The 27,610-nt window shown below is 50.1% G+C and overlaps 1 protein-coding gene across 2 annotated transcripts in view; it reads right to left on the reverse strand.

Annotated features, from left to right (window-relative positions):
- Positions 1-27,610, reverse strand: part of TDRD1 (tudor domain containing 1) — a 1,654,170-nt gene that overhangs the window by 772,244 nt on the left and 854,316 nt on the right. The window lies entirely within an intron of this gene.

Genomic DNA, 27,610 nt, shown 5'->3' on the forward strand with positions numbered 1-27,610 from the left:
GGAGCCTAGCGCGCATCCAAGATGGTCGCGTGAGCACAGGGCTCCCCGGACCCTTGCTGCTCCTCGGAATTTATCCTGAGAATATCCTGATGTGGTTTATGGAATCTGGCAGATGAAGACCGGCTGAGCACGTATCTCTTTTCAGAACTCGAATCGGACCTGGGAATCCTGAGTTGTCGTTGTTCGAACTTTTGGGACCCACCCGACGGAGGTGCCCGGGGCGAAGGTGATCCGTGGAGCCGTGTCGTAATTGAACAACAGCGGCTGCAGTGCGGTGCCAGTGGCCGCTCTACCACTTTCGGTTTCACTTTCGGACTTCAGGGGGCTGGCCGGCGAACGCACTTGATGTGGCGGGGTGTTTCCTTGGCCTCTGCGCGAGGCTTTGTCTCCACCTGCCACTAGTGTGCCCATCGCCTTGGGTCCCCCCGCACCGCTATATTGTGGTCTCTGGTGAGGCGCTGGTCTGCGGTGCCGTTGCCCCTACGACTCTTGATCGGCGGTCCCCTTCGGTGTCCGTGACCACATGGGGAGCAAGGGGGGCCCCGAGGGGCGTAAGACTAAGGCCTCCCTCCGCGGGGGACCGGTCCAGGCCAACAACATGGACCGCTACACTCAGGGCAGAGGGTCCCCTGGAGCGACCGCCCCCCCCCCGGACGCCGCCGGTGGTGGCACGACCGTCTCTCCGGAGCTTTCCCTGCAGGACATCATGGGCGCCATTGATGGCATCAGGGAAACCATCGCCACGCAATACGAGGCCCTGGCCCGTAAAATCGACACGGTGGCAATCGATGTCACCTTAATTCGGGCAGATCTCTCCAAAACTAACGAGAGGGTTCAGGCTCTTGATGCGCGGACCTCCACCCTTGGTGCGGATGTGTCGGACCTGCAGGCCGCGCTGGGTGACATCAAGGCGGTCAACGATCAGATGGCCCGGCGGCTGGAGGACTTCGAGGGACGGGCCCGACGCAACATCATCCGTGTCATAGGCGTACCGGAGTCCTCCGACAACCGCCCGGTTGACCTCCTGGTCGAGGAACTCATCCTCCAACAGTTGACCCCTGCAGGCCTAAGTAAGTTCTTTGCCGTGGAGCGGGCCCATCGAGTTCCGGGCGGTCGGCCACGGTCGGGGGCCCCCCCGAGGCCTATCGTGGCCAAACTGTTCCACTATAGAGACCGAGATGCGATTCTGCAGGCCTCACGGGTCCACGGCCCGGTTCGTCATGAGAACTCATCCATTAACTTTTATCCGGACTTTACCCAACTTGTCCAGAAACAGCGGATGGGATTCCAGGGGGTGAAGCGTCGTCTCCGTGAACTGGGCCTAAAGTACTCTATGCTCTACCCTGCAAAACTCCGAGTGGAACATGAGGATCGGACTGCCGTTTTTGACTCTCCTGTGGCCGTGAGTGACTGGCTGGACTCGCTGCCGGACAGAGGTGGCCGTCCCGGGCCCTCTGCAGGCGCCGAAGGTGACGGGTCCCCTTTGGAGTGACTTTTGGTCCTTGATTTTGCCATTTTGCACTGTTCAGCTGGGTTTTACTTCTTTTGTTCATTTTGTCTCACTAGGACCTGTGTGGGGGGCGGGCGGGGACGGGTCCCTTATCTCCTCCGGGGTCTTTTCGTAGAATGGGGTTAGTAGGGCGACAGGCACACTGCAAGTTGGGGGGGTTTTTTGGCCCGCAGGGGTGCAGGGTGGGGGGGAGTTGGATTTGGGGGGGGGTTGGGGGGAAGGAGGGGTTGTTTTGCTGTGTGTTTTCTGTTTGCAGGGCGAGGTATTGATTTTTGTCCAGATTCGGGAACTGTGCTACTGACTGGGGGGCCTTTGATCTATTGGAGGGGATGGGGGGGGGACGGGTTGAGACTGATGTCATGGAACGTCAATGGGTTGGGGGACCGTATCAAACGGGGTGTAGTACTGCAGTATTTGCGTCGTCTGACTCCTGATGTGGTGTTTATCCAGGAGACGCATCTGGTTGGTAATGTTTGTCATGCAATGAACAGGGGGGGATACCGCCTCGTGGCCCATTCTGGTTTCACAACTGGTTCCAGGGGGGTGGGCGTTCTCCTGCGATCCTCACTTCCGTTGGATATCACTAGGGTAGTCTCGGATGACAGAGGGCGCTATGTGTGTCTGACTGGGAGGTGGGAGGGGCAGCCCCTTTCCCTGGTCTCAGTTTACGTCCCCCCGGGCCTCCAGAACTCCACCTTCGCGGACCTGGGTCGAATGCTGCTTGAACTTCCGGATAGTCTTTTGCTTATGGGCGGGGACTTTAATTCGGTGGTTTCGGGTGACCTGGATCGTCACCCACCCAGGGCCCTCCCCGCTGCCCAGGCATGGCTTGGTGGACTGTTGGAGACCTTCGGCCTGGTAGATAGTTGGAGATTAATGCATCCGACCCAATGTCAGTACACCTTTCACTCTGGGGCGCATGGGAGTCTTTCTAGGTTAGACTATTTCCTTATGCCCGCGGCGCAGACTGGTCGGATTCGAGAGGTTAGGCACCTGGCGCGGGGTATCTCCGACCATTCCCCGCTGTGGCTGCTCTTTGACACCGAGTCGCGGTCTGCAGGGCGGATCGCTCCCATTAACCCGTGGTACCTGCGAGACCCTACGACTCGCGACAGCCTGGTTAAGGCTATGGACCAATACTTCCTTGAAAACGAGGGGTCGGTGTCGTCCGCAATGTCCCTGTGGGAAGCCTTTAAAACCGTAATCCGCGGACACGCCCTCTCCCAGATAGTGGTGGCTAAGAAGCTCAAGAGTGAGGCAGTGGTGAAGCTGGAGACTGACATCTCGGGGCTGGAGTCGGCCTTGGAGACGGGTGTCACTCCGGACGGGCTACATGCCCTCAGCCTGAAACAGTTTGAATACAGGTCTCTTGTCACTGACGCTGCCAAAACGATGTATAGGGAGCAGCAGGGTCGATTGTATGATGCCGGGGACAAGGCGGGAAAGTTGATTGCGTGGCTGGATAAGAAGGAGAGAGTTAATCGTGTGGTCCCGGAGCTGCGTGTCTCGGATGGAGTGTGTGTGACTGAGCCTGGTGAGATTGTGGAATGTTTCGCTGACCACCTCCGGGCCGTGTACTCCCCGGTGACTGATAGGGATGAAGAAGACTCTCGCCTTCTGCTGAGGGATATTGCTTTGCCTTGCCTGTCCGTCGACGACCGTGAGCAGCTGGACGCCCCCTTGTCTGTAGATGAAATAGCAACTGCGATTCGGTCCCTTCGTTCGGGCAAGGCGATGGGTCCCAACGGTCTGCCTATTGAATTATATAAGTTGCGCCCGGATAAACTCGCGCCCTTCCTCCGTCGTATGTTTCAAGAGTCCCTTGAGGCAGGTTCCCTTCCTGACGACCAGCGTCTGGCTACGATAGTCGTGATCCCCAAGGACGGTAAGCCACGAGACCGCTGTGCCTCCTACAGGCCTATTTCACTGCTAAACGCAGAGCCTAAAATCCTGGCTAAAGTCCTTGCCAATCGTTTGTTGAGCGTCATCTGCGATCTGATTCATCCTGATCAATGCGGCTTCATCCCTCATCGTAACACCGCTCTTAACTTGCGGCGTCTTCACGGCGCCCTCGCCAGGGCGGAGTACCTCTCCGAACCAGCCGTGCTGGTTTCTTTAGACGCCACGATGGCCTTTGACACCATCGAGTGGCCATTCCTCTGGGCTGTCTTGACCAAATTCGGCTTTGGGGAAGGATTTCTTGGCTGGGTGAAGCTTCTTTACACGGGACCCATGGCTCAGGTGGTGGTTAATGGGCGGGTCTCTCGGCCCTTCGCTCTCGGTAGGGGTACGAGGCAGGGGTGCCCGTTGTCCCCTCTGCTCTTTGCTCTTGCCCTGGAGCCGCTCGCTGCTTGGCTCCGCTGGGAGCCCTCGATCAGAGGGATCCGGTGGGCCCCGGGCTTCGAGGATCGGGTCTCGTTGTATGCGGACGATATTCTCCTGTATCTCACCTCGCCGCGGCGGTCGCTTAATGTTCTCTTTGATGTTCTGACTTCCTTTGGGAGAAATTCGGGTCTAACGATCAACTGGTCTAAATCCTGTGTCTATCCTATCTCCGGTGACCCTCCTCTCTTGCCGCCTCGGCTTCCGATCCAATTATCTCTGTCCGGCTTCAAATACCTGGGGATATACGTCTCGTTGGACCCGGTGGCTCGCTATGAGCAGAATCTCCTGCTTCCACTTCGGCGTTTGAGGGAGGACACGGCTCGGTGGTGTAAGCTGCCCTTGTCCCCGCTGGGTCGGGCAGCACTGTTTAAAATGCTGTCCCTTCCCAGATTCCTCTATGCACTTCAGAACTCCTTCGATGTCATTCCTGTGTCCTACTTTCGGGAGGTGGAGAGCCTGCAGAGGAGACTGGTGTGGGACGGACGGGCGCGTATCGCTCTGGCAAAGCTTACTCTCCCCTGGTACGACGGGGGCATCGCGCTTCCCGACATTCGCAGGTATTAGTGGGCCTCACAGCTATCGGCCATTAACCATGCCACGTATGCGCCTGGCTTGAATCCGGCGTATGAGATGGATAAATTCCTGCTTCCCGGCGGAAACTATAACAGGGCACTTTACTCCAGATCGGCTGGACGGACCCTTACGGGCCCTACTAAGATTGCGGTACGGATCTGGAAGGCGGCCAATGTAGCCATGGGCTGGAGTGAGCGATTAACATGTGCTACTCCTCTGTTTGCCTCCGACCGACTGGGAAGCCTCTGGACAACGAAGGGGTTTGACCGTTGGGACACGATTGGTATTAGTAGAGTGGGAGACTTATGGATTAAGGGTGCGGTTAAAACATTCGCGGCGCTCCAGAGCGAATACGAACTTACGGAAAGGGAGTTCTTTCGCTACGCCCATTGTTCGGCATGCCCTGCTCTCGGTTTTTGGGGAGGGGACCAAGATCCCGGCTTCTTCGCCTCTCGAGGACCGCATACTCGATGGTCATGTCCCCGACAGTACTATCTCTTTAATTTATAAAAAACTTATCAATAATCGGGCTGACCTCTTGGTGCGCCTTCGGGAGGCGTGGACAGGGGATGGGGTGGAACTGGACGACGAGGACTGGCAGTCCGCACTGTCGTCCCCCAAGGAAGTGGCCATTCCAGCCCGTCTCCGCCTGGTCCAGCTAAAGACTCTCCACCGGGTGTATGTGACGGGTCCCCGTTTGGTCTCGATGGGATTTTCTGAAGACGGGCTCTGTAAGCGGGAATGTGGGCTCAGTGCCACCTTTCTCCATATCCTTTGGGAGTGCCGCGAGGTGGCGGAATACTGGCGCCGGGTTCATGTGGTCATGGGCCGGGTCACCGGGGTGGCGCTTCTGCCGGAGGTGCGTCGCTGTGTCCTGAATGTGTGGGAGCCCAATGATTATAACGCGGCTCAGACTCGGTGGGCGGCCCTGGGGAACATGATTGCCAAGAGAGATATAGCGCAGCTTTGGGGTTCCCAGCGGCCTCCCACCGTGTCCGTATGGAAGGAGAACATGGACTGGTGCATGTTCAGGGAGAAGACTGTGTATGTGGCCCGTGGTAAACCGGGGGCATGGGGTAGAATCTGGGGGCAATGGAACGCGTATCGTGGGGGTATCTGTACTCCCCCCCTAGTGGACACCGATATTGCTTTGTCCCCCTGACCCTTGATGGTTCCTTGCGACTTTTGGAACAACCGAATATAGACGTTCCTCTCCCGTGACCCCCCCCCGACCTATCAGTACTCCTTCCTCTTGATAGCTATTTGAAGGTCTGAAGTAGAGTCCCCCGGATGTAGCCTGACCCACACTTTTTGCCCTTATGCCTCGCCTTTTGTTTTTATTTGTTATTTATGTTAATCCTATGTATCCTGCTTCCCTAGGACTATCCGGAGCCATGTACGGGGCTGGGCCCCGGGAGCCGACTACTGCCTTAACAACTGTATGATCCTTTCTGAATCTAGCGGCCGGCCCTGGTGGTTGTAGGCCCATGCTTGTAATTGATTTATTGTTCAATAAAATTTTCTAATAAAAAAAAAAAAAAAAGAATATCTGGGTCCAGTCATTTTGGATAATTTGCAGAACTCTGGGCAGGAGAGGCTGGGGCAGGAAGGCATACCAGAGTCCTGTAACCCATTTCAGCCAGAACGCATCACTCAACAAATAATATTGCACATATTTTTCAAAACTACCCTTTCTGGCAGTTGTCAAAAAGATTTAGCAAATGTTCTACCCACTTTAGGAAGACTCCCTACACCACCACAGGATGAAGAGGACACTCATGATCCACCAGACAACCCCTCTTGTTGCCCCGCTCTGACATTCAGGAAACCTGCCAGGTGGTTCACAATCAGTAAAATGCCCTGATGTTCAGGTCACCTCCAGAGGTGCAGAGTCTGACACAAGCCTCAGGATTCCCCTCTGGCCTGCTTTTTGTTGTACCACATTGTGTGGTGTTATGTGAATGAACATTCAGTAGCATCCCCTTGATGGATAACAGGAAGGCCGTCAGACCTAGCCCAGTATAGTGCATCAACAGCAGATTAAAGTGGAGCCGGCATTCTGCCAGACAGCCCCCCATGATCGCCACCTTCCTTCAATGACCTCCAAAGTCCAGCAGCGATGCATCCGTCATCACCGTCAGCTTTGGGAGTGGAAAAGAGAGGGACCTGCCACTTGACAAATTGTATTCTAGCAACCACCACTGCAGAACTTTATTAGTCTCCACTCAGACTTGAATGGCATCGGTGACACTGCCTTCATGCTGGACTCACTGGAAGTTTGAATTCCATAGCACAGCCCACGATGGCCACCTGGCATAGTTGGCGACGACGCAAAGAGGGCAAAAAGATTTGGAGCTACTTTTACCGTGATCAAGGATCAAGACTGAAACTTTGGGATCATAGCCCAAATGACCAAGGCTTGTTGCTGCCAAGAGAAAACCTTGAAAAACACTGTATTCAGGATTGCTGTAATGAGTGGAAGCCTCTGCAAAAGACTCAGGTGTAACTCTATCTGGCTCCTTAATAGTGAACCCCAATAAAGTAGAGAGGCTTGCCATCATTCAGAGTTCATCCACAACTGACTGTTGCAAACCCTCCTTCAACAGCCAGTTCTCGAGATATGGGAATATCAATATCATTGACTTCTGGTGATGGGCAGCAACCACTGCCATTCACTTTTGTAAACTCAGAGGTTCTGATAGGGGTGAAAGGGAGCACAGCTAACTGAAAAAGCTCCTGGTCTAGCTTGAACCGCAGATAATGTGTGTGATACAGCAGAACAAGTCGATGAAAATGTGAGTCCTGCAGGTCCAAGTTCACCATCCATTTGCCAGGACCTACATCAGACAGAAATTGGGCCAGCATAAGTATTTAGAATGTGTCCTTCCGCAGGAAGGCCTTCAAAGGCCAGAGGTCCAAAATAGGGTTGAGGCTCCCAACTGCCTTCAGAAAAAAAAGAAACATGGTAAAAAGGCCCTCATCTTTCTGAGGAATAGTCTGTTAACTTTCTTAATTGATGTGAAAATGGTTTAGGAGGGGTCAATAGTCTCAAAGAGCGTGTCATAGCTCTATGGCTCTTCAATAGCCTTAACAGAGAGTCTGCCTTCTTAATGTAAAGGCAGGACCTATCAAAGGGCATATCCATGAGGGAGGCCTGTACATCGCTGTAGAATAAATGCTGAACACATCCACGTGTTACATCAAAGTACAACCATAGTCCCCTCTCACGCAATCACCCCTATACAGTCATCAACTGATAATATATTTGGCTGGATCCGGTTCATCATTACTCTTCCTAACCAAGGATGTCCTAAGGTACTCATGGACCGCATGCAAGCTCTCGTTGGCCATGTCCTACAGGGCATGTTCATAACGATCCACCAAACAAACCTCATTTACGGATCGTAATGCTAGAATGGGGAAGAAAAACTTGGGCTTGCCAAAATCCTTTTGTATTCTTTGCCCTGAGTAAGGTTGGAAATGAGGTAGGATTCGTCTTACTGGTCGAGGCCTGCACAAATATGTTCTTGTGGTGAGATGCCTGGTAAGAAATACTGGGTCACCAGGCGCAGGTCAGTGACATCTAGTCTGCGTACAGGCAGGCAAGAACAAAGCATCAACAAAGTAACTATCAAAGCACCAGTGAGAGCATTGTAAATGGGAACATAAGACTCACAAGTATTTGGTCAGAATGCTTTTGTTCTAAAATGAAGGTAGCTGTAATCCTAGTGCCTCAACTGCTCTCGAGACCACCACCACTAACAAAGCACACCCTTCTGTTGGTGGTCCACGTGGTGAGTCTAGCTCTTTTTTACTGAGGTGTCAAGACCACTGGCATTCTAGAAATCAATACAGTGAAGAAGGGAGCTAGCCATCCGAAACTCACTCATCGTTAACATCTTGAGATGCACCCTGCTCTGGCACAGAACCAGAGTCAGAACTCATGTAACAAAGCCACTGCTGATATGAATGGCAATGGCAGAAGCACTGGGTTAGAGTAAGGTTGCAAGACGACCGATTGCGCTTTTATAATTTAATAGTGCAATATTGGTCAGTTCAGGGTCTTATATCAGTGTTATCACCAGGCATCAGTGTACCAGGGATGAGCATGGATCTCGGGCCATAGTAGATGTTTGTAATGGAGGCGATATAGCCCTGTTAACAGGTCCATAGGGGCATAGTGCCAGGGATGGAAATGCAGGAGGTAACCAGACTGTATGCCCTAGCCTGGCAGTGCACCTGGGGGGAGCCATCAGTGCAACAAAAAGCAGCAGCATGGCATCTTTGAAGGCCATGATCCGTAGCAGAGTCACCAACAACCCAGGAAATTCAGGGCACATCGGGACCAGCAAGAAATTGGTTCCATGGTCTCAGACATCCAAGGAGTGTGATTAAAAATATGACACTCTTGTGCCTTCTCTTTGGAGTCAGAGTGGCCAGGCTGAGTTGAGTTCCAGTTCTCTTTCTTATGCAAGACTTCAAGCACAAAGTTGAGGGGCTGCATAAGCAGCTTTCGGCCTGGGACCAGGTCCGCAAATTAGATGAGGAGAGAAATCGACAAGATGGCAACAACTTTGTGTTGAGCAACCTACAGCTTCACCTCCCTGTCTCAGATTGCCTTCAGGTGCCTGAGGGCCGAAGCCTAGACACCAAAGAAGCACTTTGTGAGGGTCAGTGACTGACATATGATTCCTGCAGTCACCTCGTGGCTTGAAAAGTGTAATTTTGGGCGGGAACATGGCGCCCTAGCATACTGGTGAAATGGTTTAGATTTTTTCTGAAAAGCCTACAAATTTGGAAGCGGAAGCCCTGATCAGCATCGGAAGACACAGAAAGAAAGGAAACTGACATCAGCGTGAAGGGGTGGTGCTTGTATGCAGCTCTGCTTTGACAATTCTGGCAGTCAGAGAGGAGCCACAATGAGCAACCTAGCAGCACAAAGGAGCACTACTCTTTTCAAGGATCCAGTCTGTCACTTGGGAAATATTCTAAGGTGATGAATTTGTGGTTAGAGGTGTCCATCATAAATTGTTAATGCAAACCCCATTTGAAATGCAGTAGGAAGGGGCTTTGCATGGTGTAACTTTGTGACGCATACAAAACAAAGGAGTTTTACATTGTGAAACATACGACAAATGCAATTGAAACTGGTTTTTAATTGTGACAAACACCTTAGGAAGGGGATTCATATTGTCTAACCCGTTAGACAGATCTCAAGATCAGGATGGGCTACAGAAGTCCATTTTTCAATTCATCCATTAACAAATTTATGTTTAAAATGTATAAGTGCGTGAATGAAAATCTTTTTCTTAAAAGTAAAACCACTGGCTTGATTTTGATTCCAAAGACTGTTCTCCCTTGTAACTAATAGGGTCAAGAAATAAAGGAGTGAATTTAGTGAGCAGTCTGTGTACACTAACTTGGTGGTCTGAGAACACTAATAGAAAAAGACCATGTGCCACAATTGGAGTCCAGAAAGGACACACTACAAGTCAGCTGATACCACGCTTTAACATTACAACTCAGCCGTTACAATGCAGGTACCGTTACCACGCATAACCTTTAACATGCAGGATATTACGAGTATGCCTTTACGACACATGCCTTTACAACAAATTTCATTGTGAAGGCATGAATGGTAAAGGCATAAGCATGGTAACGTTTTTACAAGTAAATTTAGGTATTTGGAAGGTAATTCTTAAGGGTTTAGATAAGGATAAATATTAGGAATACTTTTTTTTACGATGGGTATGGGTTTTTGAGTGGCAAGGGTAATTTTAGGGTTTGGCGTAGGGGTTTTTGGGTGATAAGGGTCATTTTAGGGTTTAGGGTGGATTAGGGTTTTGGGTGGCAAGGGTTTTTTTAGGGTTCAGGGTGGTTATGGGTTTCTGGAAGGCAAGGGAAATTTTAGCGTTCAAGGTGAGTATGAATTTTTGGGTGGCAAGGGTAATTTAAGGGTTCAAGGTGGGTATGGGCTTGTGCGTGGCAAGGGATTTTTAGGGTTTAGGGTGGGTAAGGGGTTTTGAGTGGCAAAGCGAATTTTAGGGATTAGGGTGGGCATGGGTTTTTGAGTGGCAAGACCTTTTAGGTTTTAGGATGGGATGGGTATTTCGGTGGCAAGGGTAATTTTAGGGTTTGGGTTATGGAGGTTTGTGTGGCAAGGATCATTTTAGGGTGAGTTTGGTAGGGGTTTTAGATGGCAAGGGAATTTTTAGGGTTCAGGGTGGGTATGCGTTTCTGGGTGGCAAAGGTAATTTTAGGTTTCAGGGTGGGTATGAATTTTTGGGTTGCAATGGTACTTTAGGGTGGGTATGGATTTTTTTGTGCCCAAAGTAATTTTAGGATTTAGGGTGGGTAAGGGTTTTTGAGTGGCATAGGAATTTTAGGTTGGGTATGGCTTTTTGGGTGACAAGAACATTTTTAGAGTTCAGTGTGGGTATGGGTTCTTGGGTGACAAGGGAGTTTCAGGGTTTAGAGTCGCTATGGGTTTTTGAGTGGGCAGGGTAATTTTAGGGTTCAGGATAGGTCTGGGTTTTTGTCTGTGTAGGAAGGTGGATATCTGACTATGGTTACCCCCAACTTTTTGCCTAGTGTCTAGCTGGTTTTTCGACTTAGTTGGCCTGAGATCCTGCCATTCAGGGTCTCAGGCTGTCTGCTCTCACTTTAAAATGGACTCCATGTACCCTAGGTACATAACCAATTGGTAAGGATCACCTTATTGGACCCTGTACAGTGTACCCTAGGTACCCAGGGCATAGGTGTACCCTAGGCCTCCCAGGGGCTGCAGCATGTATTATGCCACCCCTGGTCTGGCCTTCCAATCAGACACAACTGGCTGATCACTCAGCTGGGGCAAGGTCGTGAAATCACCCCTTGCTTAGATATAGTATGCCTATATCTACCCTTATATATAGACACATGTGTACCTATCAGTCACTCCTATGGCAGGCCTTAACAATCCTGGAGGCAGAGTGCTTGGTAACATGTGAGATGGTGCTCTAGCATGAGCTGAGCCTGTCTGCAGCTTTCGGAACCATGTCCTTATAGCTGTTCTATGATATAGCCTACCATATACTCTTAAAGTGCCTTATAATCTTAAACGGTTATGGTAACTATGGTTTGGCTTTATCAAAACATGTCGTGTAAGGTGTCTAACACTGTGGAATAATACCCCCATACCATTTCTGGTGATGAGGATATTATTCCTCCCTTCTAGAGGGAGAGACATGTTAAAATCATACTTCACTGTTAGTCTCTGACCAAAGCCTCAGCATCACAAAATGGATGCTGCTGCCACGACACAAGTCTGACCTCCTGCAGCTGGGAGTGATCCCAGCCAGGGAGGCCTGGACAATAGGTTTCCTGCTTGGGGAGGTGCTAGCACCTCCCCAGACAGCCTTTAGTGTATTGGGGCAGGGTGGGCTGAAAGGAATGAGACATGCCTGGGGCACACAAGGTGTTCCTTGCATAGTCCAGTTCAAACCGGCGCTGGGGCACTCCAGCCCCAGCTCTGGCGCGAAACTGGACAAAGGGAAGTGGGTGTAACCACCCCCTCCCAGGTCCCACCCATAAGGCGTGACTTAGCAGGTATCCCAGCCCCCCAGATTAGTATAAGAGTGGGAGTTGGGCCTCAAGACTTTAGATTATCCTGAACCTGCAAACTTGAACAGAAACTCTGGACCTTCGACATTCGACGAAAGAAGAAGACTGAAGAATCTCCCTTGTAGCCAAGGAGTGGCTACCCTGTGCAAACAGGCACCATCAAGAGACTACCCTTTGCTTTGCCCACGTTCTACGAGGAACCGACTGCAGAGCCTGACCAGAGCCTTGACTTCCAGACTTCTCCCACCCTGATCCACATCCACAGCAAAGCTGAGATCCGTGGAGGCGACGAGCGACGTGGGACCGGCTACCTGGAAAAAGTGGCTAGTAACTTAAAGCGCAGCTTCTGAGGTACCCTCTAAGTTGTGCACCGGGGATTGAGAAACCCCAACCCCAAGCACCATCTGCACCGAAGATCAGCCCCCCACACTCCACGAGTCCTGCGTGGGGCCCTTCAGCATTTTCCTGCTTGCCGCGTCTGTCCGGTTGCTTGCCCGCTGGCTAGTGGCCTTTGTGACGACGCACCCTGAAATCTTCTGCGCTGGTTTGGCTCCTCCAGACTGGCTCCCGCTTCTCTGCAAAGAAGAAGCACCCCAGACCTTCCTGGTCTGCACCAGAAGCAAGTCCTTCGTTCTTCGTGGGTTCCGCTTGCCAAGGCTTGGTGAGTCCCAGTCCAACTTCGACGCCGCCGACAGCAAGAGCCTTCGTGGGACAGCTCGCCTCCTGGTCCTGGTCGTCCTCGACGCTTCCTGGTCCTCCTGGCTGCAGCGACAAGCTTCACCTTCACCTGCAATCTTCACGACATCGCCTGGTTCCTTCCTGGTTCCACGTGGTCACTGGCTAGTGACCTTGACTCTGTCCCTTCTGCTTGCAGGTTTCTTCTCTTCTTGATCCCAGCCTTGGGATCCACCGGACACTCTTCACTGACTGCCTGTCAGCATCTTTCTTCAGGCATCCATAGGAGTCGACGACGAAAACGACGCATCTTCACCCCTATGCACCCGCAGCCTGTGGGCTAGGTAACTTGGGTACTCCGGTGCTCATCAGGATAGTGACTATCCTAGTGTCTAGTTTTCAAGTCTCAACTTCCTAGCTACTCCGGAAGTGTCCTAAATCTACCGTTTTCTAAACTGTACTATTGCTATTGACTTGTACGCATTACGCGTGAGTGTTTCCACTCTGCACACGAATCCCGTGGGCCTCCCACTTCCTAACTAACGCTAGTGTAGTGTAGCCCCAGCGATTCCCTAGGCCTAGGCCTATTCTATTTCCGTGACAATGGTTCTTATACCACTTACTTAGTATATGGTTTGCGTGGCCCCTAGGGCCTAACTGTATTACTTACCTGTGTGACTTAATGTATGCTTAAATAAGACTGTGTTGTACTTACCTCTAATCTCATAAAGAGTGCTGAGGGTTTGACTAGAATAAATACACTTTATTTTATATATATATCTGTTGTGGTGTCCTTTCATTTGGTATTCAAGGGATTATATATGGTATCACAGCTGGCTTCACATGCCATTCAGAGTTTAGCCTAAGACTGCTCTTGTCCATGCTACCACTAGGATAGCTGGTCTATAAGGTTGACTTTACAACCAATCACCATAAGGGTATTTGGACTGATATAAGGTGTACACTAGAACTAGTGACATCATACATCAGGCCAACTTCTCACAGTCTGGTAAGGGCTTTTTGGGGGGTTCAGGTGGGTAAGGGGTTTTTGGGTGGCAAATGTATTTTGAGGGGTTGGGTATGGGATTTTGATTGGCAAGGTTAATATTAGGATTCAGGGTGGGCATGAGTTTTTGGGTGGCAAGTGAATATTTAGGGTTTATGGTGGGTATGAGTATTTGGGTGGCAAGTGAAAGTTCAGGGAGGGTATGGGTCCTTGGGTGGCAAGGGATTTTTACAATTTAGGTTAGGATAAGTTTTTGTGTGGTAAGAGTAATTTTAGGGTTTAGGCTCGGTGCACAAGTTACTTACCTTCGGTAACAATATATCTGTAAGGAACATTAGTAGTGATAGATTCCTTACCTTACAATAACCCCCAGGCGTCAGATTGGATCCGGAAAGTTTGTCAGCAGTACCCCTGCGCGTCAGTAGGCGTCATCGTGCGGCTCTGTGTGCGTCCTCGGCGCCGAGATGACGTCGCTGGAGCTACTGAGACGCGCCCACACGTCAGTTCTGTACACGACTTTCGGCACCAGAAACGCAGAGCCATGCAAGAAACTGATCACTGGTGCCACGAAACTAGGGCCCTGAAAGGGATAACCTTAAATCAGTTTGCAGAACGGGGAGGATGAGTGGGGGGGGTAAGGAATCTATCACTACTAATGTTTCTTACAGATGTACCGTTACCGAAGGTAAGTAACTTGTGCATTTGAAAGAAACACATAGTGATAGATTCCTTACCTTAGAATAGATACCCCAGCAATATCAACCCCAGTGGTGGGTCTGCGAACCAAGATCACACCAGAAAATCCTGGAGAACAGAACGGCCAAAGAAGCCTTCTCTCCGAACTTGGCTGTCCAGGCAATAATGCTTGGCAAACGTGTGCAGCAAGGCCCACATAGCTGCCTGACAGATGTCATGCAAGGGAACTCCCCATCCCAAAGCAGTAGTGACTGCCATCGCACTGGTAGAATGAGCGCGCAGCCCCACCGGAGGCTCCTTTTTAGCCAAAGAATAACAACCCTTTATGCACAGAACGACCCATAGATGGTCCGCTTGTGAATGGCCCAGACTTTCTTGGCACCCACGTAGCCAACAAAGACCTGGTCATCCACCCGGAACTGTTGTGTGTGGTTCAGGTAGAATGAGAGCGCACGTTTTGGGTCCAGAAGGTAGAGCCTCTCTTCCTTTTTTGAGGGATGCGGAGGCGGAAAGAAGGTGGGCAAAGTGATTGTCTGCCCGATGTGAAAGGCAGTGACAACCTTTGTCAGAAAAGATGGACGAGTCCTTAGAACCACTTTGTCCGGATAGACAGAGAGAAAATTAGGTTTAGAATAAAGTGGAGCTTGATCACTCTTCTGGCAGAGGTGATGGCCACCAGGAAAGCTATCTTTGAAGTGAGAAGACGAAGAGGACAGTTGTGAAGTGGCTCAAAGGGAGCACACATCAGATATGTCAGAACCAGGTTCAAGTCCCACTGAGGCATTATGAAGGGAACAGGAGGGAAAAGATGAGTAATGCTTTTCAAGAATCTATTTACAACAGGGGACTTGAAAAGGGAAGGCTGATCTGGAAGCCGTAAAAAGGCTGAAATGGCTGAGAGATAGCCCTCGACAGTCCCAAGAGCAGAGCATTGCTGGGCCAAAGAAAGGAGGAATAAAAGGACCTCTGAAAGGGGGGCAGAAAGGGGATCCACAGCCTTTGCTGTGCACCATCCCACAAACGTATTTCAACTGCAGGCGTATACCGTCTTAGTGGAGGGCGCCTGGCTGCCAAGATTACATCACAAACTTCGGGAGGCAGGTCAAAAGACGTCAACTGCCACCGCTCAATCTCCACGCAAGGAGGTGGAGGCTGGACAGGTTCGGGTGGAAGACCGTCCCCTGTTGCTGCGAGAGAAGATCCTCCCGAAGAGACAGTCGGATCGGGGATCGATAGCCATGCTGAGTAGCTCGGGATAGCATACTCTTCAAGCCCAGTCCGGAGCTAAAAGAATGACTCATGCCCGGTCGCTTGATCATCTTCAGCACTCTGGGCAGAAGTGGTATAGGCGGAAAGGCGTATACAAGACCGCAACTCCATTCGCGACAAAAAGCGTCGCCGAGTGAGTGCCATCTTGGAAATTCCAATGTGCAGAATTGCTGACAAGCGTGTTCTCTTCGGTGGCGAATAGCTCTAACCAGGGCTCTCCCCACGGCTGAAAGAGACCTTGCTCCACCTCCGAAAGACGACGCCATTCGTGATCCAACATTCACCTGGGGCTGAGTTTGTCCGCCCTGGCGTTCAGTGAACCTAACAGGTGTTGAACCACCAGGGATATGCCCTGATTTTCCAGAAACGCACAGAGGCGGAGGGCCTTTTGACATCCACCCCGCCCTGTTTGTTGCAGTACCACATGGCAGTGGTGGTGTCCGTTTACACCTGCACTACTCTTTCCTGGACAGAGGGAAGGAATACTTTGAGGGCAAGACAAATCGCCCAGAGATCCAGCAGGTTGATGTGGAGCTCGGACTCTGCCAGAGACCAGAGGTCTCTGATCTCCACCTCTCCCATGTGGCCACCACAGAAGTGATGCATCAGTCACCAATGTGTACTCCGGTTGGGGAAGAGAGAGTGATCTGTCATTGACCCAATCCTGATTCGTAAGCCACCACTGTAATTGACGTGCAGTGCCCTCCGAGATCTGAATGCAATCGGACAAATGACCCTGATGCTGTGCCCACTGGAACTTCAGGCCCCACTGCAGAGCCCGCATATGCCATCTGGCATGATCCACCAGCAGGATGCAGGAGGCCATGAGGCCCAGCAGCCTCCGGCTCATTCTGACCAAAACACAGGATAGAGGCTGAAAGATCAGAATCATAGCCAGAATATCCCAGACTCGCTGCTCGGGAGGATGAGCGCGAAACTGCTTTGTGTCCAGAACCGCTCCAATGAAAAGGAGCTTCTGAGAGGGAATCAGGTGTGACTTTGGCACGTTTATGGTGAACCCCAGCGAATGCAGGTCGTCTGCCGTAGACTGGAGGTGAGAGACGACTGCCTGGGGCGCACCCGCCTTCAACAGCCAGTCGTCCAGATAGGGGGAAGACTTGAACCACTGGTCTGCGCAGGTGAGCTGCGACTACCGCCATCACTTTCGTGAAACACCCGAGGGGCGCTGGTAAGGCCAAAGGGGAGCACAGTAAACTGAAAGTGCCCTTGACCGACCGTGAACCGCAGGTAAAGCCAGTGGGTTGGCAGGACGGGGATATGAAAATAAGCATCCTGCAAGTCCAACGCTACCATCCAGTCTCCAGGGTCGAGGGCAGACAGGACCTGAGCTAGCGTCAGCATTTTGAACTTCTACTTCCGGAGGAAGCGGTTGACGTTCCTGAGATCCAAGATAGGACGCAGGACTTTGTCCTTCTTGGGCACCAGAAAGTAGTGGGAATAGCAACCACGAACTACTTCAGGGGCGGAAACTCGTTTGATGGCTCCCTTGGTCAAGAGTGACAAAACTTCCTGTTGGAGAATGGCCAGATGATCCTTCGACATGCAATGGTACTGAGGTGGCGTGGAGGGAGTGGTAGTCTCGAAGGGGAGGGAGTAGCCCCTTCAGACTATCTGCAAAACCCACTTGTCTGACGTGATGGTGCACCAGTGGGGGAGGTGAGGGCAAATCCTGCCGCCCACTGGCGATTGGTGGCCCTGAAAGGTCGGACTAAGAGGGTTTGGAGGCTGCTGCAAAGGGGGCTGTGGTGGACTGGCCCGCTCGCTGGCTGCCAGACCCACAGCGGTGGTTCCCATGTACCCAGCCGCGCAGTGGCTGAACAGCTTAAGCCGGTCTGTGGCTCTGGGCGAGGCACCCCCTCCATAGCCCCAAACGGGGCTAAAAGCAGACTGCGCAGGGCGGGTGGTAGAGAGGCCCAAGGACTTGGTCGTAGTCCTAGAGTCCTTAAAGAGCTCTAGCCCGTTGTCTGCCTTGTTGCCGAACAGGCAACGGCCATCAAAGGGCATGACCATAAGGGTGGCTTGGACATCCCCTGAAAATCCAGTCGACTTCAGCCAGGCGTAGCGTCAAAGGGCTACCGACGTTGAAATCATCCTGCCTAGCGGTGTCCAGCTCACAGCAAATGGTAAACTTGGCTGCATCTCTCCCCTCAGCAACTGCACAGGAGAGTATCGCCCAGGCATCCAGGCATTGGGGCAGCACCTGCGCCACCATATCCCACACTGAGTGGGTGTAAAGGCCCAGCAGACATGCAGTGTTGGTCTAGCTCGGTGGAGTGGCGCCGAGACGGCGGCAACTCGACATCGAGAGCCCCCGAAGGAGCCTCGTCCGTCTGGCGCCAGACCGGCGTTGACGCGACCTCCACCAAGGCAGAAACCTGCAGCGAGGGACTTAGTCGACCTAGGGCCGAGAGCTGCGCTGCAGCCGTAACCGGCGTTAAAGCAGGGAGCCGCACAGGGCTATGCGAAGACGACCTGGAAGGCGTGGACGTACAAGGAGGAAGCCCCTCCGGGCCATGCCCCGACGTCGCAGCGACTCCGGAACCAGAGTCAGGGTGCTCGACTGGTGCTGAGGGCGAACCCGCCGACGAAGCTCCGATCTGAGCTCCGAAAGGGCACATCCGGGTGGACAGCAACTTCATTTGACGTTCCTGTAAGGACTTCGGCTTCAGCAGGCATCGCACTCCTCAGAGTCGTTGTGCTTGCCTAAGCACCACATACAGATCGCGTGTGGATCCGCTGCAGAGAACAGGATTAACACGTTTTGAAGCCCAAAGGCATTACACACTGTTCCCAGACGCCAAAAGGCGTCGTGAAGGCCTGAAAAATAAAACCAGGCCAGAGGTAACCGCTTCTCCGGATCCGCGTTGGGACACGGAAAAGAAGAAAACGGACGTCAGCACGCAGGGGGGGGGGGGCCCTATATAGCTCCATTGACGTCACTTCCGTGTACGACGTCAGGACGGAGCCGGGCGATGCCGCCCCCGTCGTGCAGAGGTACTGCTGGGGAAAAAGGGTTTTCTGGATCCAGTCTGACACCTGGGGAATATTTTAAGTTAAGGAATCTGCGGCTAGATGTCGCTATCAGATCTGCTCGCCAACACTATCACAAATAGAGCACCTTTATCAATTTAAGGCCTGTAACCAATAATGGTCGTCTGGACCTTATGCATTTGTGTACCTCATTTTGGTACACTACATAGAAAGCCAGCTCCCTACATTGTCCAGTCCAGGTCAGCTATGATCAGAATCCAATCCAAAAATGTAAGTAGTGCTTTTGGGCGACTTGTAGCCAGTGCTAATGTCCTGTCTGAATTAGGTTGGACTGGTTGCGCTGGGACAAATGAGTAACTATTTCGAAAGAGATTGTGTCAGGTTCAATTCAGAGTCCGAGAAAACAACTGGGTCCTCCTCCGGTGTCAACCTGGCAGGAACCAACTTGGATCTTGGTGTCTGAATCAAAGCCAGATTGTGCGTTGGCTCTGGAGTTGGAGCGAACCCCGCAGCGGAGTCAGGGGGCACAGACTGCATCGCGGACAGATACGCCGACTAATTCTGGGCAAATCACTTAATCTCCCCGTGCCTAACAAAAATTAATGTGTCCTCATGTAACACAACTGGTGCTCATGTAAAGCACTCTGATACGCGATACCTCGGGTCAAATTTGCGCTATATAAAACTCAGACTGGTGGCCTCCTTGGGTCTGTGGGGCCTGAAGATGCACCAGACTTAGCTGGAAAGACACCAGAAATTCACAACATCTTCTTTGAAAGCTGCTACCTGCTGTGATGTTGCAGAGGGACCCAGAAATCTGTGTTGTATTGGGATACGTGGGGATAGAGTCACCCTGACGTAAACGCAAATCTCTGATCAATAGTGGCGGGACAGTGAAGAATCCTGCTTTCTTTTCTTGTGTTACTTTGGACTTTGCCATTCCTGAGGATTTCAAACGTGAGGACGATCTTTTGCAGGATAGTCCTCGAAATCAGGAGTGAGTAAGTCTGTGCCTTCAATTTTGACTAGATGTAGAATTTGGCTTTGAGGTCCCATATCTCCCTGGGGTTAATTAGGGTGCAGTCTTTGCAAGACTTGGAGTCGTGCAATGATCCTGAACAGCAAAGATATACTCAGTGAGCAATCTGTCAGAGACATGCTTGGGAGGGTCTCTACAAAGCTAAAACCCTATGGTTTTAGGTGGGGACGTGTTCCCTTGCAAACTATGAAAAGAACCTGAGGCAAAAAGCTTGTCAAAGAGGAGGAAAAGGGTAGGGAGTGAGCTCCAGATCGGCGTCCAAAGACGCCGAAAGAAAGGGACAAATTTCACCATGCAGGGGCAGCAGTTATATATAGCTCAGAGGTCAGCTCTGGGGCAGGACAAAGCTGATACAGAACTACACAAAGCCACCAAATTGAGTGCAGCAAAAATCTCAGAATCCAGTATTCACAAGGGAAGGAATCTGTAGTTACAAGCATACATAACTTAGTTTTTAAATGTGTTATAATGTACCTAATTTCCAACATAATGCAGCACACAGCTCTTTGGTGGGTGCAGCGGGGTTGTCAGCAAAGACAGGCACGTGTTAGACCCTGGTGAAAAGATTGCACAAGTGGCCACTCACTTTGGCTGTGCACAGCGATGGTGCATCACAAAGCCTTTGGCTATGCATGCGGGCTGTAGTGGCTGCAAGTTGCCAGGCCCTGCAGACAATCTGCCATGGGCAGCCAACACCTTCTATGCACAGCCTAGCCTATGGTCAGGCCTTTCGCACAACTTGCCATAGGCAGCCAGTACAGCATGCTGCAGGGCCTTAGAGTGGCAAGGCCCTGTACCCAAATACGCCAAGGGTGGTCAACCACCACTGCACATGGCTTTTGCGTGTGCACAGAGGAAAGGTGGCAGAGCACAACCCACTAAGGGGCAGCCAATTGCCTTGGCCAGGAGCAGCAGTGGTTTAATTGCAGGGTCTGGCCTGCAACAAGGATTTATGCCACATCCGCCTCAGGCCTATCCCTACAGCACGCAGTATTTTTGTATGCATGCAGTAGCTTAATTAATAAAAACATTTTAAGTGAGGAAATCATTTTTCCATTAGATTTTGCTTTTTGGTGAACATCATGATCAGAAAATTGTGCTTTTCTGGTGTTCACAAAAAAAAAGGTTAGTGAAACCGAATTTTCATTTACATTTTGTGCTTTAACTACAAGATTGCTATGAATGAGATGATGTCATCCACAGCACAGCAATGATTCTGCTGCAAAAAGGGATTATCTTGTCTAGGCACCTAGGGCTGGGGAATTCCTTTTTTCTACCAGTACGTACAGTGTACTGATGATGCCACAAATGAAAGTAAACCTAGCAGGAGCTTTATGACTCTGGCTGGTTTGAACTGTAATCGTAGCTCAGAGGCACAGCTCAACCACTTCTTCCCCCGTGCATTCATTTGCAGGGGAGAGCTACTGTTGGAAAGATGAGTACACCTTTCCAATGTTACCTTTCCTAAGTGTATTCCCACTCAGGGGCCACTGAAGGAGAGCAATCCCTTAGCAAGAATCCATCCCCCACTATAGCACCAGTGTAGGAAAGTGCCCTTTTTGACATGGTTACCCCTCACTTTTTGTCTGGTATCTGGTGCACATTTGACTGAAAGCGTACTGGGTTCCTGTAAACCAGGTCCTCAGTACCAATGTTCGTTCCCCAAACTGTACCCTTGTTCCACAATTGACAACCCTTTAGGATCCCTGTAAGTCCTTCCTAAGTGGTACCTCTGGTACTACCTTGGGCTTTGGAACTAAAAAGGGTCCCTAATGGCTGCAGCACGAACTGTGCCACCCGAATATGCCCCTCACCAAGCTCATGCTAACTGTGTGTCTTGGTGGTGCATGTGGTATAAGTAAGTTACCCCTACAGCAGACATTACAGCCCTAAGGCAGGGCGCACTATACCCCATGTGTGGGCATATCAGTGTGAATGGATGTGTCCCTGTGATATCTAAGCAGAACCTTGGATATTACAAATGAACAGGGAAGCCACAGTGAGTACATGGGCTGGACACTCGTCACTACGAGTTCCCCAGCTACAGGATGGCTTCACTGTACCCCAAGGTGTTTGCTACAAAACACCTCATCTTGATAAACCCACAAGGATGCCAGTGGCAGATTTATTAAGCAATGCATACTGACAGCACCTTAGAGATACCCCCTGAAAACCTCCCAATTACCAGTGTGTTGAATGAATGGCCTCAACCAGTCAGCCACCACAGACAGGTTTCTGACCTCCTGAGGTGAGAGCGTTCGCTCTGAGAGACCAGGAACACAGCCTTACCTGGGCAGAGGGTTTCACACCTCCTCCATGCAGGATTTACATTTCAGGGCAGCAAGCGTCAAAGGCCCTGTCATCTTTGTTATGCAACCCAGGCCACTTTTGGCGGCAAGACAGGCGGGAAAATTAGTAGGATTAGGTGTGCCCACATTCTGCTAGCATCACCCCTAGGACGGGCCAGCTGATGTGAAAGCCACTTTTTAGATTCCTCTATCTTGTTTTGGACGGAATTAGCATTCTAAGGTCAGGGCTATGCCCAGTTCCCACAGGAAGTGGTCATATAGAGAGTGCTGACACCCTCTGGCTACGACATTTCACTTCCCTTAAAGGCCCCTAAATTGAGTATTTAGGTGGCACCCCTGAACCCAAGAACAAAGATTCGATGGATCACGAGAAGGACGACGAACATGAGTCACTGCCTGGCAAGATATGCAGCAGAATTGTGGATTTTTGGCGCAAAACCGTACCCGTCCTCAGACCTCTCTCAACAATTGCAACAGTGACTTGTCCTGCAAACTGGACAACTACCAAAGCCTTGGTTAGCCCGCCAGCACTTCGAAAATCGCCTACAGTCTCCCTTGGAGTAGAGGAGCTACTTCCATGCAGTCCACAGGCACCGCCTTGCCTTTCCTGGGCCAGCCCGATACCACAGACAACCAGGAGAAGGTACTCGTGCTCTCGAAGGTCAGATCTGTCTCCCCATCAAGTGTGAAGACACCCGGTCAAACTAGAGCCGTGCAGCACCAACCCACGGGACACCGGAAGCCCTGCACCAAACACCAACATTGACAGTCCAATTCGGATTACCACTGCACCAGAACCAAGCAGCCGTTGAGAGATGTCAGCATTACTGAGACCCACTTTGTGAGTGTCCCAGCTTCCTTGATTTTACCCCTGCCAGTTGATTGTCCCTGACCGTGAGGAGCATCTTTGCACACCCAGCCGACCTAACCATTGTCTGCACCCAAGCCGCCCAGCCCAGTTCTCAACAAACTGGCTCTGCACCCTTGCTACCAGACCCTTTACGACCCAAACACCCGTTTGTGAGCTCTCTGACTTGTCCCCAAGTCTCCCTGGGCAGCCTGTTTTTTGGGTAGCTCCACTTCTACGTAGCACCAGCTAGCAACTTCACCAGCACCCTGCTCCCGGCAGAACCCGGGCAGATCCCGAAGAACTGATGGAAGATGAAGGTGAACCCCCTGAAACAGACTGTCCCTAAATTTATGCATCTCTGACTTTTCCTTCCTTAGGATTGCATTGTGCATAAAGGCGCATAACCTTAAAAGCTTTACTTAACTCTATGTATTGCTAATAAAAACAGTACTTACCTTTGAAATTCTTGGTTTTGAAACATTTATATAAAGGGTTATTTTTTTTTATTGTTCTCAGATTTATTCTTTGAAAGTGTGTCCCATTGATAGCCTCTGTGAGTACAACAAATGCATAGCACTACCCTCTAATAAGCCTAGCTGCTCGCCCACACTACAACAAAAGAGAGAGTTAGTATTATCTACTTTAGCCTCTGTAAACCAATTGGGGACCCACTGCAAAGTGTACTTTGTTTCAGCACACTATATCGAGAGAAAACTTCCTAAAACCAGACATTACTTTTTTATTATGCATGGAGGGGAAGTTAACTAGTCTTGGAATTGGGTTACGCACAACTACAAGGTAACACCTGTGAGTAGAAAAGATTGGCAGATGGAACTAGGCGTACTGGAAATAAGGCGACACAAACTAGTTCCCCATGTTGAGATCCAACATTTTCAAAGCATCCTGTCAAAAGAAGCAATTTAAGAGCTGTAGGTAATGGATGGGATTGATACTTCAATCCTTCTTAGGACCTAGAGGGCAAAGCAGAAAAATATTGTATCCTACTCATTTAAGGGAACCACTTCGCCCTCTTTTCCAACAGGGTAAGAACCTCTCCACAATAGGGGCATGCTACAGCGAGCACTTCCTTAAAAAGGGAAAAACAGGAAGGGAGGTGTCTAACACTTGCAGATATACTGGAGTACCCAGTGATTTGTCCGGATCGTTTACCAACTATTGGTGAAGTAGGAGACACTCCCATTTACCTGGAATTGGTAGTAGAGAGTTGTTTTGAGGTGGCATATCAAGCAGACAGGTGTTGAATGGAGAGGATGCTTCCTTAAATCCATCCTTCTCCGAAAGGATTGATTAAGGTGGTGGGGGTCTAAACGAACTGGGAAAGTTGTTGAGGGCTGTTCCCCGGAAAAGCCCCAGAAGAGACAGTACTATTGATGAAACTGCTTCAAAGGGAAGGTGTGCTCCAGAGAGTGCACCATAGTGTGACTATTCTGGAAACATTTCAATTAAGAATGGGCCTTCACTCTGAAGACTGGTGGTGCATAAAAAGTAAAGTCCATAAAAACAACGTAGGCATGCACCAAAACACATGTGGATGCATCCAGGCAAGGTGGTGCAGAGTGACCACCATGGATCCAGCCATAATGATTGCAGTATCAAGGTTGCACTTTTGGATCTGCTTTGAAACATTCACACCTGCTCTCATCAGAGAAGGGCTTTTTCATAAGGTCAGGAATACTGATTAAAGCTGTTTTTGCTAATTCCCCCTCAAGGCATGGACACACCAATCAAGAAGGAACATGTAAATGGGTATGCACAAAGCTAAAGTGCCTGACTCAAACTTTTTGTGAATGGGAACTCAAGGTCTGGAAGAGTGGTGGGTAATGTGTTTGGATTCATTTAGACTCTCCCGTAATGAGGGTGTCGATCATAGGATGGGAGATAAACTTCTATGGCACAGGGCAATTTGAGTCTGTATAGCTGGCATAGAAGAGTTTGTATAAAAAATCCAAAACTGACACCAAGTGCCCTTTGTTGAAAAGCACCAAAGACTCTTCAGCTGCCGATGGTTTTAGGATTTCCGTAAAGATGTTGGACTGTGTATCATCAGTCGTTAAGTGTAATTTAAGCACTGCTGCTGCTTTTCTGATCACAACAACAACCTCCTTGGAATGAGGGCCTGAGGTGTACGGAGGGTCCCAGCATTAGTGGTACAAGAAGGGAGAGATTGTCAGTGCACAAATTCTCTTCCACCGTGTGCCTACTATTTGTTCTAGGTACATCTAATGCATCGAGTTCTGACCCAAAGAGTTTCTCCCACAAAGCAAATCTCTAGGCCCGACTGAGGTGCTTATTCAAGGGTTCGTCATCGAAGCAGGTACAAACCTTTTATTTTCAGACCTAGTTAATGTCTGCCAACTCACACTGTGGAAAAAGTGCAGAAATTAGCTCTGAGGGTATTTTAAGCAGCATTAAAGTGATCTGGATCATAGCAAGCGCTTCCTAGGAACTGTGTCAAAGGACGGAGCCTATGGCTGCACACAGCAGGATGGCCTCTGTGGTCACAACCTCCAGAATCATCAAACCAGCAGGAGAGGTCTACACTTGAGCAATGGGCCAGAAATCTGCTGGGCAAAATGGAAATATCCAACAGGGTCTGCCCAAAGGCTTTTGTTATGTATTGTGGTGAGACCAAGGAACCACTTGCAGATGCCACGTCCATTTGATAAGTAGATTTTCACTGACAGAATTTGGGAATTAGGAGGCATTGTAATTGCTTTAAAATTTGTTGAGGAATTAGATCTGCAAGACCAAGAGAGATCCATACCAGGCCGATGAGGTGTGAAAAACAACTGAACACAATCTGCGCCATATATATCCAGATGCGATCACATGCTGGGTGGTGCACACCATGACTGGAGTTGTGTGACACTACCAGGTGGTGCTTGAGTGGGATGGCCGAGGAATAGGTTTCCTTGATCCAGACTGGGACCTGGAAATTAGGCACAAAGTTCTGAACCCTCCAGGTAGAGGTATGCATCTATACCTGTGGTTAGAAGTAAAGTGCTATTCTGTTGGAGTAGCCGGGGTGCCTTTCATGTCAACCACTGATGGGATAGTAGGTGCAATAGACACCAAAATCATAGCTTTTACCTGGACAAGAGTCAGCAATGCTGCTCTCAAAGTACCATAAGAGCATGTAGCAGTCTCACATACTCCAATTTCAGTGAGCTACACTGTCAGAATGACGACCTAACAGAATTACAATAGGTAGACTTTCTAGGTAGAAACCTAAGCAGAGGACAATGCTTCCACTTTGTTTGCATTTGTGTTTTGAAGTTGACTCCGCCAATATCCATGCATCTAGGGAGGCCTGAAGCCTGTCATGTACGTATTCTTGCATTGAGCTCACCAGTCACTTGACTGGAAGGTGCTCTCCATTATAGCACACCACACAGCAGTAGAGCCAGACTTAAATGAGAGAGCGGATTAATCGGTATAAGGGCCCCAACCCTCAATACTGTGACTGAGACATATCTCCCACATGAAGAGTTAGGTTCGCCTGCCAAGAGGAAATCTCCAGATTTAGCAGTGTGGATTAAAACACTGCTCACACATGTGCAAGCAGGGAGTGAGGCAGAGCAACATCTTAGTGCAATGGATCTGCAGCACCGTACCAACAAAAACTGGCTTGACACTTCGGTGCAATGGCAGTCTAGGGCTTTCACACCAAGGCAAGACGCAATGCTAGAAGGATCCCCTCCTCCTGGATGTTTCACCCTCTTCGGATCTGCTGCTTCTGGACATTTCGCCCTCTTTGCCAAGAGAATCTGGATTGAAAAGGTCAAGAGGTGCTGGGAGATAGTAGGTCATTTGACCAGGTGGGTTAATCATATATGTATGCAGGACAATAGAGGGTGACCAGCAAAAGGTAATGTGACTGGTTGATGAGACATGTACTTAACTTTACTATGTCCTCATAGTAATGAAAACAAACATCTCCAACTCTACACACAAGTGGGCATCATGCAATGAATTACTACTGTTCCCCAAGCAAATTCCACAGTGGAATGCTGATAATGAGGCTAGCCCATGCATACAAAATTGCGGAGCACAACAGAAGTAAAGTCTGACCCACACTCTTCCCAGGAAAAAGGGAACTGGGTTAGGAGTGTATACGCACAATATGGGCACCATGGATAAACTATTATGATTTAGACATTGGGGGGGAGGCAGGGGATGGGGACCTACTACAGGATGGACCAGGGAGGGAGCCTTGAATGTAGCGATGTCCCAAGACCCGCGTGTGATGTAACCAAGACTCTATATATCGGCTGTGCCCAGGCCACCCGAACTTGGCTACTGCCTGGCTGGACGAGGATAATGTACCCCAATGTGTGCCTTGCCATGTTGATATGGATGGATATTTATTGTGCATTGTGTATTCATGCTTGGTTTGAAGTTTTGGTTTTGTATCAAAAGCAAAATAAAAATATTTATAAAAAATAAAAAAATAAAAAGAGTGTATACGCACAGCTATATGGAGATATGTCACACCTAAATGCGGAGTAGTACCAGCACCTCGCAATCAAAATTCCACACAAAAACATCTACAGAATCAGTTTCCGGTACCTATACAATGTGGCAAAAACATTACATAGGAAAAGAGTTAGAACATAATAAATAGTAGGATTTCAAATTTTAAATGAAATTGTATTGTTGGAGA

Source organism: Triturus cristatus, chromosome 1_2, assembly GCF_964204655.1.
Source record: "Triturus cristatus chromosome 1_2, aTriCri1.1, whole genome shotgun sequence".
In the NCBI taxonomy this organism is placed as follows: Eukaryota; Metazoa; Chordata; class Amphibia; order Caudata; family Salamandridae; genus Triturus; species Triturus cristatus.